This window comes from Helianthus annuus, chromosome 13 (assembly GCF_002127325.2).
Source record: "Helianthus annuus cultivar XRQ/B chromosome 13, HanXRQr2.0-SUNRISE, whole genome shotgun sequence".
Classification (NCBI taxonomy): Eukaryota; Viridiplantae; Streptophyta; class Magnoliopsida; order Asterales; family Asteraceae; genus Helianthus; species Helianthus annuus.
The window spans coordinates 59,887,255-59,899,144 of NC_035445.2; the positions used below are offsets into that span (position 1 = coordinate 59,887,255).

The 11,890-nt window shown below is 33.6% G+C and overlaps 2 long non-coding RNA genes across 3 annotated transcripts; one reads left to right on the forward strand and one right to left on the reverse strand.

Annotated features, from left to right (window-relative positions):
* Positions 1-365: 365 nt before the first annotated feature.
* On the forward strand, positions 366-3,601 carry LOC110897978. 2 transcript variants are annotated; one of them, XR_002569164.2, is made up of 5 exons: positions 366-694; positions 774-863; positions 1,143-1,324; positions 1,662-1,762; positions 3,424-3,601. It is a non-coding gene; the product is annotated as an uncharacterized LOC110897978 (long non-coding RNA). The 2 variants fall into 2 exon arrangements; XR_002569163.2 differs by lacking the exons at positions 1,143-1,324; positions 1,662-1,762; positions 3,424-3,601 and having other exon boundaries at positions 774-1,055.
* A 6,792-nt stretch (positions 3,602-10,393) lies between these two features.
* On the reverse strand, positions 10,394-11,165 carry LOC110902717. Its single transcript, XR_002571356.2, has 3 exons — positions 11,075-11,165; positions 10,691-10,768; positions 10,394-10,409 (listed from the first exon to the last, which is right to left on the reverse strand). It is a non-coding gene; the product is annotated as an uncharacterized LOC110902717 (long non-coding RNA).
* Between the last annotated feature and the right edge of the window lie 725 nt (positions 11,166-11,890).

Genomic DNA, 11,890 nt, shown 5'->3' on the forward strand with positions numbered 1-11,890 from the left:
ATTGTTGACGAAAAACGATAAATAGTAATTTTATTTTTATAATAATATATATGTATATTTTTCTCTTTTATTTAATATATTATAATAGTTTATTATATTTACTTTTAACTACTTGAATCCAAAATCAAAAAGTTTAACGATCTGAGTCCCTAATCGTTTCATACTTAAATGCATTTTAACTATATTTTCACTTTGTCAATATGTAATTTATGTAATGTGTTACTTTTGTATTTGTATTTATATTTATACACTTTGTGATAATGTAGATTAAATTTTCCTACCCGCGAAGTTCGCGGGTGATAACCTAGTTAATAATATATAGTATAATAAATAAATAAAAAACTTCAAAACAATTAATATATCCATGCTCCCTCTATCTCTCTCTCTCTCTCTCAAATCTCTCTCTCTCTCTCTATGAACTGTCTGCAACAAAGAACCATCCTAATCCGCCACACATCACCATCTCCATCTAGATCCACCACACCATCACACCGCCTCCATCCAGATCCGCCACACCATACCACCACCTCCATCTGAATTGCCACACAACACCTCCGCCTCCATCTAGATCTGCGACAACCACCACCACCGAAAGAAAAAACGTTATTGTACGGTGAAGAAAGTCAAGGATGAACTTATTTTGGATGGAAATGACATTGAGCTTGTTTCCAAATTGTGTGCCTTGATTAACCAGGTATAGATTTATCTAATCTTACTTATTTGTGATCAATAATCTTTTATAACGATTTAACGCATTGATTTTGTATATGTAGAAATGTCATGTGAAGAACAAAGATATCAGAAAGTTTCTTGATGGTATTTATGTCAGTAACAAGGCAAAGATAGATGCGGGTGACAATTAGGTAGTGACCGGTCTTGTTGTTTGGTGCATTTTTTCGACTAAGAGAGCTTTTATCCTTTTTAATCAAATTTTGAACATTTGACCCAAAAAAGACTGTTGTTGAGTTCCTCTAAGGATTGTGCTTTATTTTACCCAAAAAAGGATTGTGATTTATGAGAACGGGTATATTTGTTTGATTTGTTGGTTCGATTCATGTGTTTCGTATCGGTTTGTTGGTAAATTGTTGAGTCGGTTTTGTTCTAATTTGAGGATGAATATACTAACTGACTTTTGTTGGCAGTCGGTGGTTGTTAATGGTGATGGGTGGTGGTCTTTGAGAGGAAGAGAGATAGGTGGTGCTAGTGAGGTGTTTAGGTGGTCGTTGTGATGGTGGCTTGGGTGGTGGCCGGATGGTGGTTGGAATGTCATTGGTGAAGCTTTAGGCTAAAAGTTAGGGAGAAAGAGGGTGTTGACTTGAAAGAGGTAAAAAAAAATTTGTTGACTTGTTTTTTTTCAATTAAAGTATTTTTAAGTAGTTTGGTAAAATGACTAAACTACCTTTAACTAACCAGTCTTAACTGAAAATTTTAATATGGTTAGTGTGGTAAAGGACCAATGGTGTAATGAGTTTGTCAGACTGTGACTCTGTAATTGTTAAAGTTTAAGGTCATCTATTGTAATCTAATACAAACATAAATGACGAAAAATGTAATTTACCCAAAACAAAATCTGTAAGCTAAAAGCACACCGTTGTTCTCATGAAATATTTAAGTTTATCGTCCTGTTTTTCACTCATAAGTTGGTTGTTGTTTAATAACAGCTATAATTGTACCCCACGCGCGTTGCGTTGCGGTTGCATTACGTTGCGGTCCACAATTTTTCGTAAACGCTCAAGGAGTCCTTTCACCTGTCATTTTTAAGGTAAGAAATACAAACTATGCGTAAGCAATTAAAACGCAAGGCTGTTAACCGCTTAAAAAGCCAAAGCAACCCATCCACCACTAAAAACATACCTAAAAACCTAAGGAGATAATAAAGAACATTTTATTAAATATTTTGAATGAGCGGCTAAGAATCATCGCTGCAACTACTTGCTTCTTTCAAGCCACCTCAGTTGCCAAGCCAAGAATAACGCATCATGGTTGCCAATACAATAGAATATACAATCAAAGTAAACAGAAATCTCTAATAAGCACTTGATCTCCACCATCGAACGAAAAAGAATTGAGGACTTATACATAGAGACTATACAGTAGTATACAACATATAGCCATTAAAATAGCCATTTTCGTAGAACCCAATGTTTAAAAACCCGGTTTTTAAATCATACCGGGTTGGGCTCTGAAATGGTACAACCAGTTAAACCGGGTTGTACCAGACGGTTCAACCGGATTACTAGTTAACCCTATAATTCCATACAATACATATTTATCTAAAAAGTAATCCAATCTCGGTTAGGATTTATGTTAACGGTCATGGTTTTATCTAAAAACAACTATTTTTTTGTAAGATATTAAGCATTTTAAGAGAATTTTTATTACTTATAAACAATATTACAATGTACGGGGTGGGTAACAGTTTCAATAGTGATGGAATATTGGGATGGAAGGCACTAAGTTAATTACCGGATATATGGAAGGCTAGTTTTACGTTAATATCGTATTTTATTAAAATTAAAAAACCAAATTTTAAGATAATGCAAATCGGTTCAACGGTTTGAACCGGTAGAATCGGATTTACCACCGGTACATAAGACATATCGTATTGGGGTTTTACCGGCCTTTATCATATCGGGCCCGTGTCTGATACACGATTTAACTGGTATAACCAGCCAGTTTATACCGGTATTTAAATCATTGGTCTAACCTGTTCAAACTAAAATGAGATAGAAAACAAAAAAAAAATACACAAATCCCTTTCCTATATGCAATACTCAATCTAAAAACAAAATAACAGAACCAATAGCATATATTTTTTTAACGGCAAATTTGGATCACTGACGGACCACTGGAATATCATCGTGCCACCAGCAGAACCACCCGGTCATATCCATCTCCACTAGGCATAATGCCTATACACCAATTCAGGAGGAAACCCAATAAATATGGGAAAACCCCATTGTGAGAAGCGAACCCAGTATCTATTGTTCCAAAGTCTAATCTCACTCTCAAGATACCACTAGGCTATAATGCCATGGCCATGGGTACCAATAGCATATATACATACCGTCTTTTAAATGCAATGAAATCCTCGAAATCTGAAAGCCACCTGAAAAACAGCTACCTAAAAAGGAAACATAACAAATCAAAACAATCTATAAGCGTACTAATTTCCACTCAAACCTCATTAAACCAAACTGTTCCAACAAATCGATAAACATACAAAATTAATTTATTGTATTTATGACTATTATATGCATTCATAAGAAAAAACATTGTAATATTCCAAAATCTATAAGGATAAATAAATAGTATAACTAGTAAAAAAATTATTTTTATTGAAATTTTGATAGTTAAATTAAATGAGTCGGTTAATTGTATTTATCAGTGAAAACTGATGTATTTTCAAAACACTAAGCGCAGGTTATTTAGCAACTACGGAATAGGCTGGAGCTGCTCGGTCTTGACATATTGGAATTTGCAACTTCACCGAAAAATATCTTATTAGGCTTAAGTCACCTTTTATATATTCGATCCGCCTGTGGATTTTAGTATGACTTGTATAATATTTTTGTACTTTATTTTATTTACTTTAAATTTTCATCTTCCGCTATATTGTGATTACTAATATTAATTGTCACACATATACCTCAAGTCCGAGCCCACCGAGAAATCAAGGTGTGACACAAACCATCTTTATACAGGTGTGCCTAGCCCAGAACAAAAAGGAAGACCACCACAACAAAGCCCAAAGTACAAGCCTCCTATACCGTAAACACAAACAAAGCAAAAGGTACAAGAGCCTAATAGCTACAATTATTACAAATTGATAGTATATAATGTTAACAGCTTTAAAAGCGGTTCGTCCACGTTAAAAGAACAACATCAAAAACATTTGATAGAAAAATATTATTCAATTAATGTGTTTTTCTAAGAGCATTCCCATCCCCCTCCCTGTATTACACTAAAAATTACTATCTTTTCTCTTTCTTTTCAATTAAATTATATTTTTAATACATTCATCATTATATTTCTCAATCTTTCACTCACAACCACTTTTAAAATATTTTAAAAAATTATAAAGAGTGAATAATATTCTCTCAAATTTACAGATAAACAGTGAGATTTTCTATTTTCTCTATTCACAATCCCTTACAACTATCTACAATTACTTTTCATAAATAAAAAACTCCCGTCACATAATTTAGACAGGAAGAGAAATGAATTCTCTAAGCACCACATAATGCAAAAGTAGAACCCTATTTTCAAAGTCAACTTATGACATGAAAAATATTCATAGTTTATTTTTGAGTGATAATTAAAAATCTTAAGACAACTGTATCGTGAACGTCTATAGGTAATTTGACCGGAACAGAGCTTTCATGTTTCGTTTTTCATGTGACCACTTGTTTTTTCTTTGATGTTTGATTATTTATTGTAGTTTGAATGTTTGATGTTGATGTGAGCTTATATTTTTGGTGTGCTTGAATGTAGAAAACGAATGCATGAATATTTGTATTTTCCTACTATTTTTTTTTCTAAACTGAACATTTGTATCTAGCTACTATTCAAACATTTAATTATAACCCTCGCAATATTTTTTGTTATTTCATAAAAATGTATGATCTTTGTTCTTTTTGTGACATATATACATACTATATTTTATTTTAGGTGCATTATTAGTGCATTCTATTTGTCTGTGTCGTGTGTAGGGATGAGCAAATGGTACCCGGTATCGATACCGAACCAGTATATGTATCGAATTTACCGAACCGGGTACACTTTCGGTACCGGCTTTTGACATTTACAGGTTCGGTACTAGTATTTACCGGTTTTTACCCTTAAATACCGGTACCGAACCGTATCGTACCGTACCGGATATATTCGGTACCGGTATCCACTTTTGGAGATTTTCGGTACCGGTCGGTACCGAGCTCATCCCTAGTCGTGTGGGTCAAGATGAAGCTCAATCGGTCGTGGAGTAAGATTTTTATTATCGTTAGTTATTAAAATCTAGTATACAAACGTCAAAAGGAAGTCTTCCAATCGTTAGCTAATATTGTAAATGCTAATGATAAATAACATCATTTTCACTTGTCTTCTTTTATGCCACCATTGACATTTCGATGCACATATTTTTTAATAGAGTAACAAAAAAACCTGACTTGAATGATCCTGTATTAAGAGCTAAATTGGCTAAAGGTATGGGTCATAATTATTACGGGGAGCCCGCATGGCCCAACGATCTTTTATATATTTTTCCGGTAGTAATTCTAGGCACGATTGCATGTAACGTAGGCTTAGCGGTTCTAGAACCATCAATGATTGGTGAACCGGCAGATCCGTTTGCAACTCCTTTGGAAATATTACCCGAATGGTATTTCTTTCCCGTATTTCAAATACTTCGTACAGTACCCAATTCCTTGTGCTTTGTTCATTTTTGTTATTTCAGACAAATTTTCAAAAATGCATGAGTTTCCTCCCTGACATATTGAAAACATGCCACTTCAATCCATAAGTTAAAATTCAGTTAAGTCAGACATGTGAAATGAAGGGTATTATTGTCAATTTATAAAACAGGGTGAAATTAAAAGATATATAAATTGACAATAATATCCTTCATTTAACCCTTCTGATTTAACTGTGTTTTAATTTTTGGATTGAAGTGGTATGTTTTTAGTATGTCAGGAAGGAAACTGATGTAGTTTTAAAAATTGGTCTGAAATGACAAAACTAAACAAACTACATGGACAAAAATGAAAGTCAACTCTTTTTAATATCAAAAAAGACAAAAAGTGTCAAGTCATTACAAGAATAGGTCTACGAAGAAGTGATACGTAATCAGTGAGTGTTACAAGTGATAAACTATGGTTTAATATTTGATGGGTTCATAAACTACGGACTTATTCGGTAACATTTCTTTTAGTTTCATATTAAGGTGATGAGGTGTGGTTTCGCCTTCCCCTTTTTCCTTAAAATCCATCTTATTGCCAGATCACTCTTCTCTTTCATCTCACCATCCTCCCCTCAAACATGGAGTGTGATTCCCTCTTTCCCTTCCTTTTTTTTTTCATTTGTTATTACATTAGTTATATTAAAACCATAAAATTAAAATATTAATTCATTAATTAAATAAAAAAGTACATAATAAAAAAACAAAAATGCATAAAAATTAAAAATATGACTTCATTAAACGACGTAAAAAATTTAAATCCTCAACGACGTTGAGCAACTCGTAGCATTTGCCAACATGGATTAGCTCGTAGCGTTTGTCACGACGCAATGTGGTAAAAATCATGACCTTGTCTTCTTTGGTATACGCGAAGGGCCTCATCCATAGCCTCCCCCACGTGTATGTGGAGTGGCTCAAATACTATAACACGTCGGTTCAATAGCCTCCATTTCGAAATAACCGAGTGTACGTTGTGATCCGTTTCTCCCATTTCTTGACGGAATCCGTTAAAGAAAACAGTCGACAATGATTGATTCTAAGATATACAATCACTTTCTCTCTAGAGACAAGGTGGGTTGTGTGTTACAGAGAATATAAAAAGGAGATGACTAATTCGTATTACAATTTCAGTCCTAAAGGGCATTTTGGTCTTTTGACCAAAATACTAACCTTCATCTAACGGATGTTTGATAGAGCTATCCGTTAGATAGAGCGACTTGATTAATTTCAATTGACAACCATAGGGATTGGAATAGACGTTTTTTTTTTCAAATGAGAGTTGTATGTGCGACTGGACAGTAACTAAAATTGTACTTTACTCTATAATATTTGACTAATGAAAGTAATATTTAAATGCAACATTTATTTTTATTTGGAACAATAGCTGATAAAATGAGTTGCCAATGAGTCCTACTGAGGCTGGTCATAACAATGAAATTGGTCTGAAGGTCAGAGAGAAGTATCAAGTTTATGTCTTGCAAGAGGCAAGAATTATTAGGAACAACTTGTGGTGGCACCTGGGATTGAACCCGGGTTGATGGGTTGGTGGCGGGTTATGTCTGGTTTCGAAGGGACTTCTCTTCCATTCTGTTGGTCGTTCAAAAGAAAATCGTTAATATAACTTGGTTTTTAATGAGAGGGAAGATTCATTGAAAAGTGCGTTTTGCCTAAGTAGTTTAAGAAAGATTCTAGAGATGAAATGTGACACTTCTTATAAAAAGGAAGAAAGGGTAATTTGGTCCTAAAACATAAACCCTAACCCTTTTGTTTTTTCAAACATACAACACAAAAAATCTAGTACAAAAAAAAATTAGCAAAAAAATATACTAAAAAAATTTAGCACAAAAAAATAACACAAAAAGTCTAGTACAAAAAATGTAGCACAAAAAAATATACTACAAAAATCTAATACAAAAAATCTAGTACAAAAATATTATACAACATAGAAATTAGGGGTGTAAACAAGCCCAGAGGCTCGAGAGTTACTCGTTATCGGCTCGATTAAAAGCTCGAACGAGTCGAGCTTTAACGAGCTCGAGCCCAAGCTCAAGCCTGAAATAGAGCTCGTTTAGTTATCGAGTCCGAGCTCGAGCCAGAATTACAAAGCTCGTTTAGGCTCGCGAGCCTAAACGAGCCCAAACAAAAATTTATTTATTTTATATATAATATAATAATAATAATAATAATAATAATAATAATAATAATAATAATAATAATGATAATAATAACATTGGCGAGCCGAGCTTTAACTCGTTTAAGCGACATTGAAGAGAGCTCGAGTCGAGTTTTTAGCTTGTCTGAGGTTGTTTTAAAATAGCTCGAGATCGAGCTTTGGGTTTTACTAGACTCGAACCGAGCCGAGCTAATCATAAAAACATGATGAGCCGAGCTCAAGCCCAGTCGAACTCGGGCTCGGCCCAGCTCGTTCACACCTCTAATAGAAATACAACACATTTTTTGGGTTTTTTTATTGTCATATTGTATATAGTAATATGCTACTCAAATTAAAGATAAAAAATACTTAATTTATAATGCATTTTTTTAAATAATTTCGTATAAAAAGTTAAGGACGTTTAAAAAATGAGGGGGAAATTTGCATGTGATTTATATGTGGAGAGAAAGTCAACAAATAGGCTTTTTAAGAATATCATAGCACTTCTTTTTTTCTACATTTTCATTTTAGTTATTGATTTAAAAAAAAAAGGCTAAGATCTCTCCTTATCTTATTCGGAAAAAATAACTTTTTATTTAATATAGGATTTTTAAGTGTCATATTAATTATTATTACTATATATTAATTAATTAATATTAATAAAGGAATTAATAAATAGTAATTTTAATATTATAATAACTAGTTGATTTTCTGCCCGTGCATTGCGGCGGGTACCCAATGACTACAAAAGGCATGTCAGCAACGACAAGCAGATACCGAATATCAAAACATAAATAAAAATGACATGGTAAGGATAGTCACTCCGTCCTAAAAAAAGCGATTTTAAATAACCTAATATATAATAATAGGACCCACACGTTGGAAATTCGGTTGTTTTCAGTTCAGTTATTACGGTTATAACACGTTAAAATATGGATGAGCTCGGTACCGGTAACGCCACCGAAAGTACCGATCCGGAAAATCATCGAAATTAGGTACCGGCACCGAAAATGCTCGGTACAATAAGGTATGGTATTTGAAGGTAAAAATCAATAAATACAGGTATGGTGCTAGACCGGTGTCGAACCGAAAATAACGATTTTGAAAACGCCAAAAGGTGGGTACCAAATTGGGACCGAAAATGATTTGGTATAGTAAATTTGGTACCGATACGATACCGGTTTGATTACAGGATTTGATACGATTTGCTCAACAATATTCTAAATATCCAAGTTAATTTTGCATTACTACAATTCATTCTTTAAAGAAAAAGACAAAAAAAAAAAGCAAAATAAGTTGTTATGTATATAAAACCTCATTTAAACGAAATACAGTTTACTTATTGTGTGTATGAAAAGTAATCTAAACGGTGAAATTACTTGTATTGCTGCGTTGCTACAGGATTTGATGAGTTCGGTACCATCCGGTACCGAAAATACCGTTACCGAAATCCCTAAAAGTGGGTACCGGTACCGAATATACCTGGTACGGTACGGTTCGGTACTGGTTGGTATTGGTACGACACCGGTATTTGAGGGTAAAAACCGGTGAATACCGGTGCCGAACAGGTACCGAAAATACACCGGTTTAATAAATTTGATACCGGTACGAATACCCAATACCCAATACCATTTACTCATTTGTTAGTTTCCATTTCTAATTTTAATATATATATCATTACTAGTCTAAGTTCTCGTGTAATACACGGGTGGCTAAACAACAAAAAAAATTATACTTTAATACGTAAATACTTTATTACATCCTGATGATATTGAGCTATAAGAGAGGAACTGAGTGCTTCTCTTTGACATCCTAAAGTTATGTATATTGATCGTAAACATAATTTTTCCATAGATATAAAATAAATAATGATCCAGTCTCGAATTAGTGTTGAAGGCCTTCCACATTACATCAGCAATGATTCCCCTAAGAGTAGAAACAAAAAGGCCCCAACATTGTATCTAGTTGAAATATCCGATGATCGGAGTTGTGTTTGCGTGTCAACCCAACCCGACTCATCCCATACCATAAAAAAATCAAGGAAGCCTATTTACAAAGAAAACCTCAAATTAGGCATGCAACTAAAGTAATTAATTTAATCTTTTGTTTTTCTAAACGGGGACGGCACCCCGTCAAAACTTTATTAATAAAATTAAAAAATAATAATTACACCTAAAGAGCATTGGGTCTTCCGAGACATACCCCAAGAACACCAACCTCAAAAACGCCTAAGGCCTTACAGAACGGGTTTTAACATACCCCTACCCCAACCACTCTAACAAATAACAATTACTACTTCTAACTCTACTCGCGACCACACACAACCCAAGTATTACAAACATAAATCCTATTCAAAATCTAAACAAAAAATAAACGAAAACAACTAAAATCAAGACTAAATACAGTTCAAACAAAAAACATCAATCTTCAAAACTCTATCGGCTTTCATACGCATCAGCAACAAACTTCAAGCTTCTAGCCATCATTCAAGTCAAACCCAAGTCCAATAACCTGCATTTACCACCAAACCCAGCAACACCTATCAGCAAAAAACATTCAATAAACATTCAATGTGAGTTTAATCCCAAGTCCACAAATTTCATGCCAAAAACTAAAAAACTGGTTGAAATTTTAAGTGAGTTCATTTACAAAATAAATCATGAATCAAAGTAGAAAGCTATAGGAAAATCGAAAATGCATAAACATATAATATCTACCGGCAATGAAGCCCATGTAAATCATCATTTTTGTTCTAGACCTTTCAAAGTTGGGTTTCACGTCTAAGGGTTGTCGGATATATACCTTCTGCACCAAATATTAAAGCACCAATACAAACTTTAGAATGATAACAATATGCTTTCTACATTCACTACATTATGGTTATCCTCAACTGGAAAACTAATTATAACGGGTCAAATTATTTGAAAAAAGACGATCATCCAACCAGCTTGCATGATGCCTTTAATGCAAATATATATTATAACAGGTCAACTGTACTGAACAGGTCACCAACCTGGCTCAGCCCATCTTGACATTTTACCCAACTCAACAAAAATGATATGAAATGATATAAGAAATCAACTTACCTCCATGAAAAGCGATGAATATGAGAGCCCGTTAACTCCCCTAAACAACCACCAATATGTGTAGCTCCATAAAATTACCTACAAAACGTGTAATGCTAACTGATGTTAGCATCTTTAATTGACAAAAAGCAAGAAAATTAAATTATAGCAAATAATCACTGTAAAAGATCACAAAGGGTCCGAGAATTCATGCTAACTAATGTTAGCATCTTTAATTGACCAAAAGCAAGAAAATTAAAACATAGCAAATAATCAGTGTAAAAGATCCACCTTAGAGGATATCTTTCATTTTTTTTGTTAGTATTGTATTGTATTATGGCATAACTTTGTTATAACTAAATACAAAACTTGGAAATATTCTACAAAATGAATATTTTGATTTACCTCGAAATCTCCCAAAGTATAATCTACCTTCAGATTATGGAGGATGGTTGTTCCTTGATTATTTGCATTCTTTAGCATGTCCTCCTAAGGCTAGATAAGGAAAAGATCAAAAGGAAGATTAAGAAAACTGAGTCGAAACTATACTATTAATGTTTTAATGCAACCAAAAATATAATTTGTCAATGCAATTGATTAACCACCGCTCTTCAAAGAGATCGGCTTGACGTATAATCAAATAAACGCGGCTAGAGGGTCGGACCAAACCTGATACAGTTCTGTCATGTATGGTCATCCTCCTTCATTGGCGGCTCCGCTGCCAAAAAACGCCCAACACAAGGATCATAACAACAAATTGAAAAATATAAATTTCATAAAGTAAACCCACCATATCACTTAGCACTTGCCTATTCATTGACAACGTACCATTAATATCTGATCAAGTTTGCTGACAATAAAAAAATAGAGATAAGTTTATCAAATCGTTCAAGTAACAAAAATGATTATTCTACGGCTACTCAGCTAGGTGTACTCTTATAGAGACTTTCAAATGGCCAATTTCATCTTAAATTCGGTAATGGTTATTCAAAATCATTATATAAAACGATAAAAAGAGTGATGATACTCACTATTGTTTGCTGAAATGCAAGGCATCATGCTTCATACAACTTGCATCAAGTTCATCACAAGGCTTCTCTATTGGGCATCCACTTTATAATATCCCACAATACTTTCCATAACATAACAATAGTGAAACTGTCAATTCAAATATATGCGTTGTTTTCATTTTTTTTCAAAATTAATTTGTTTTTATCCTCC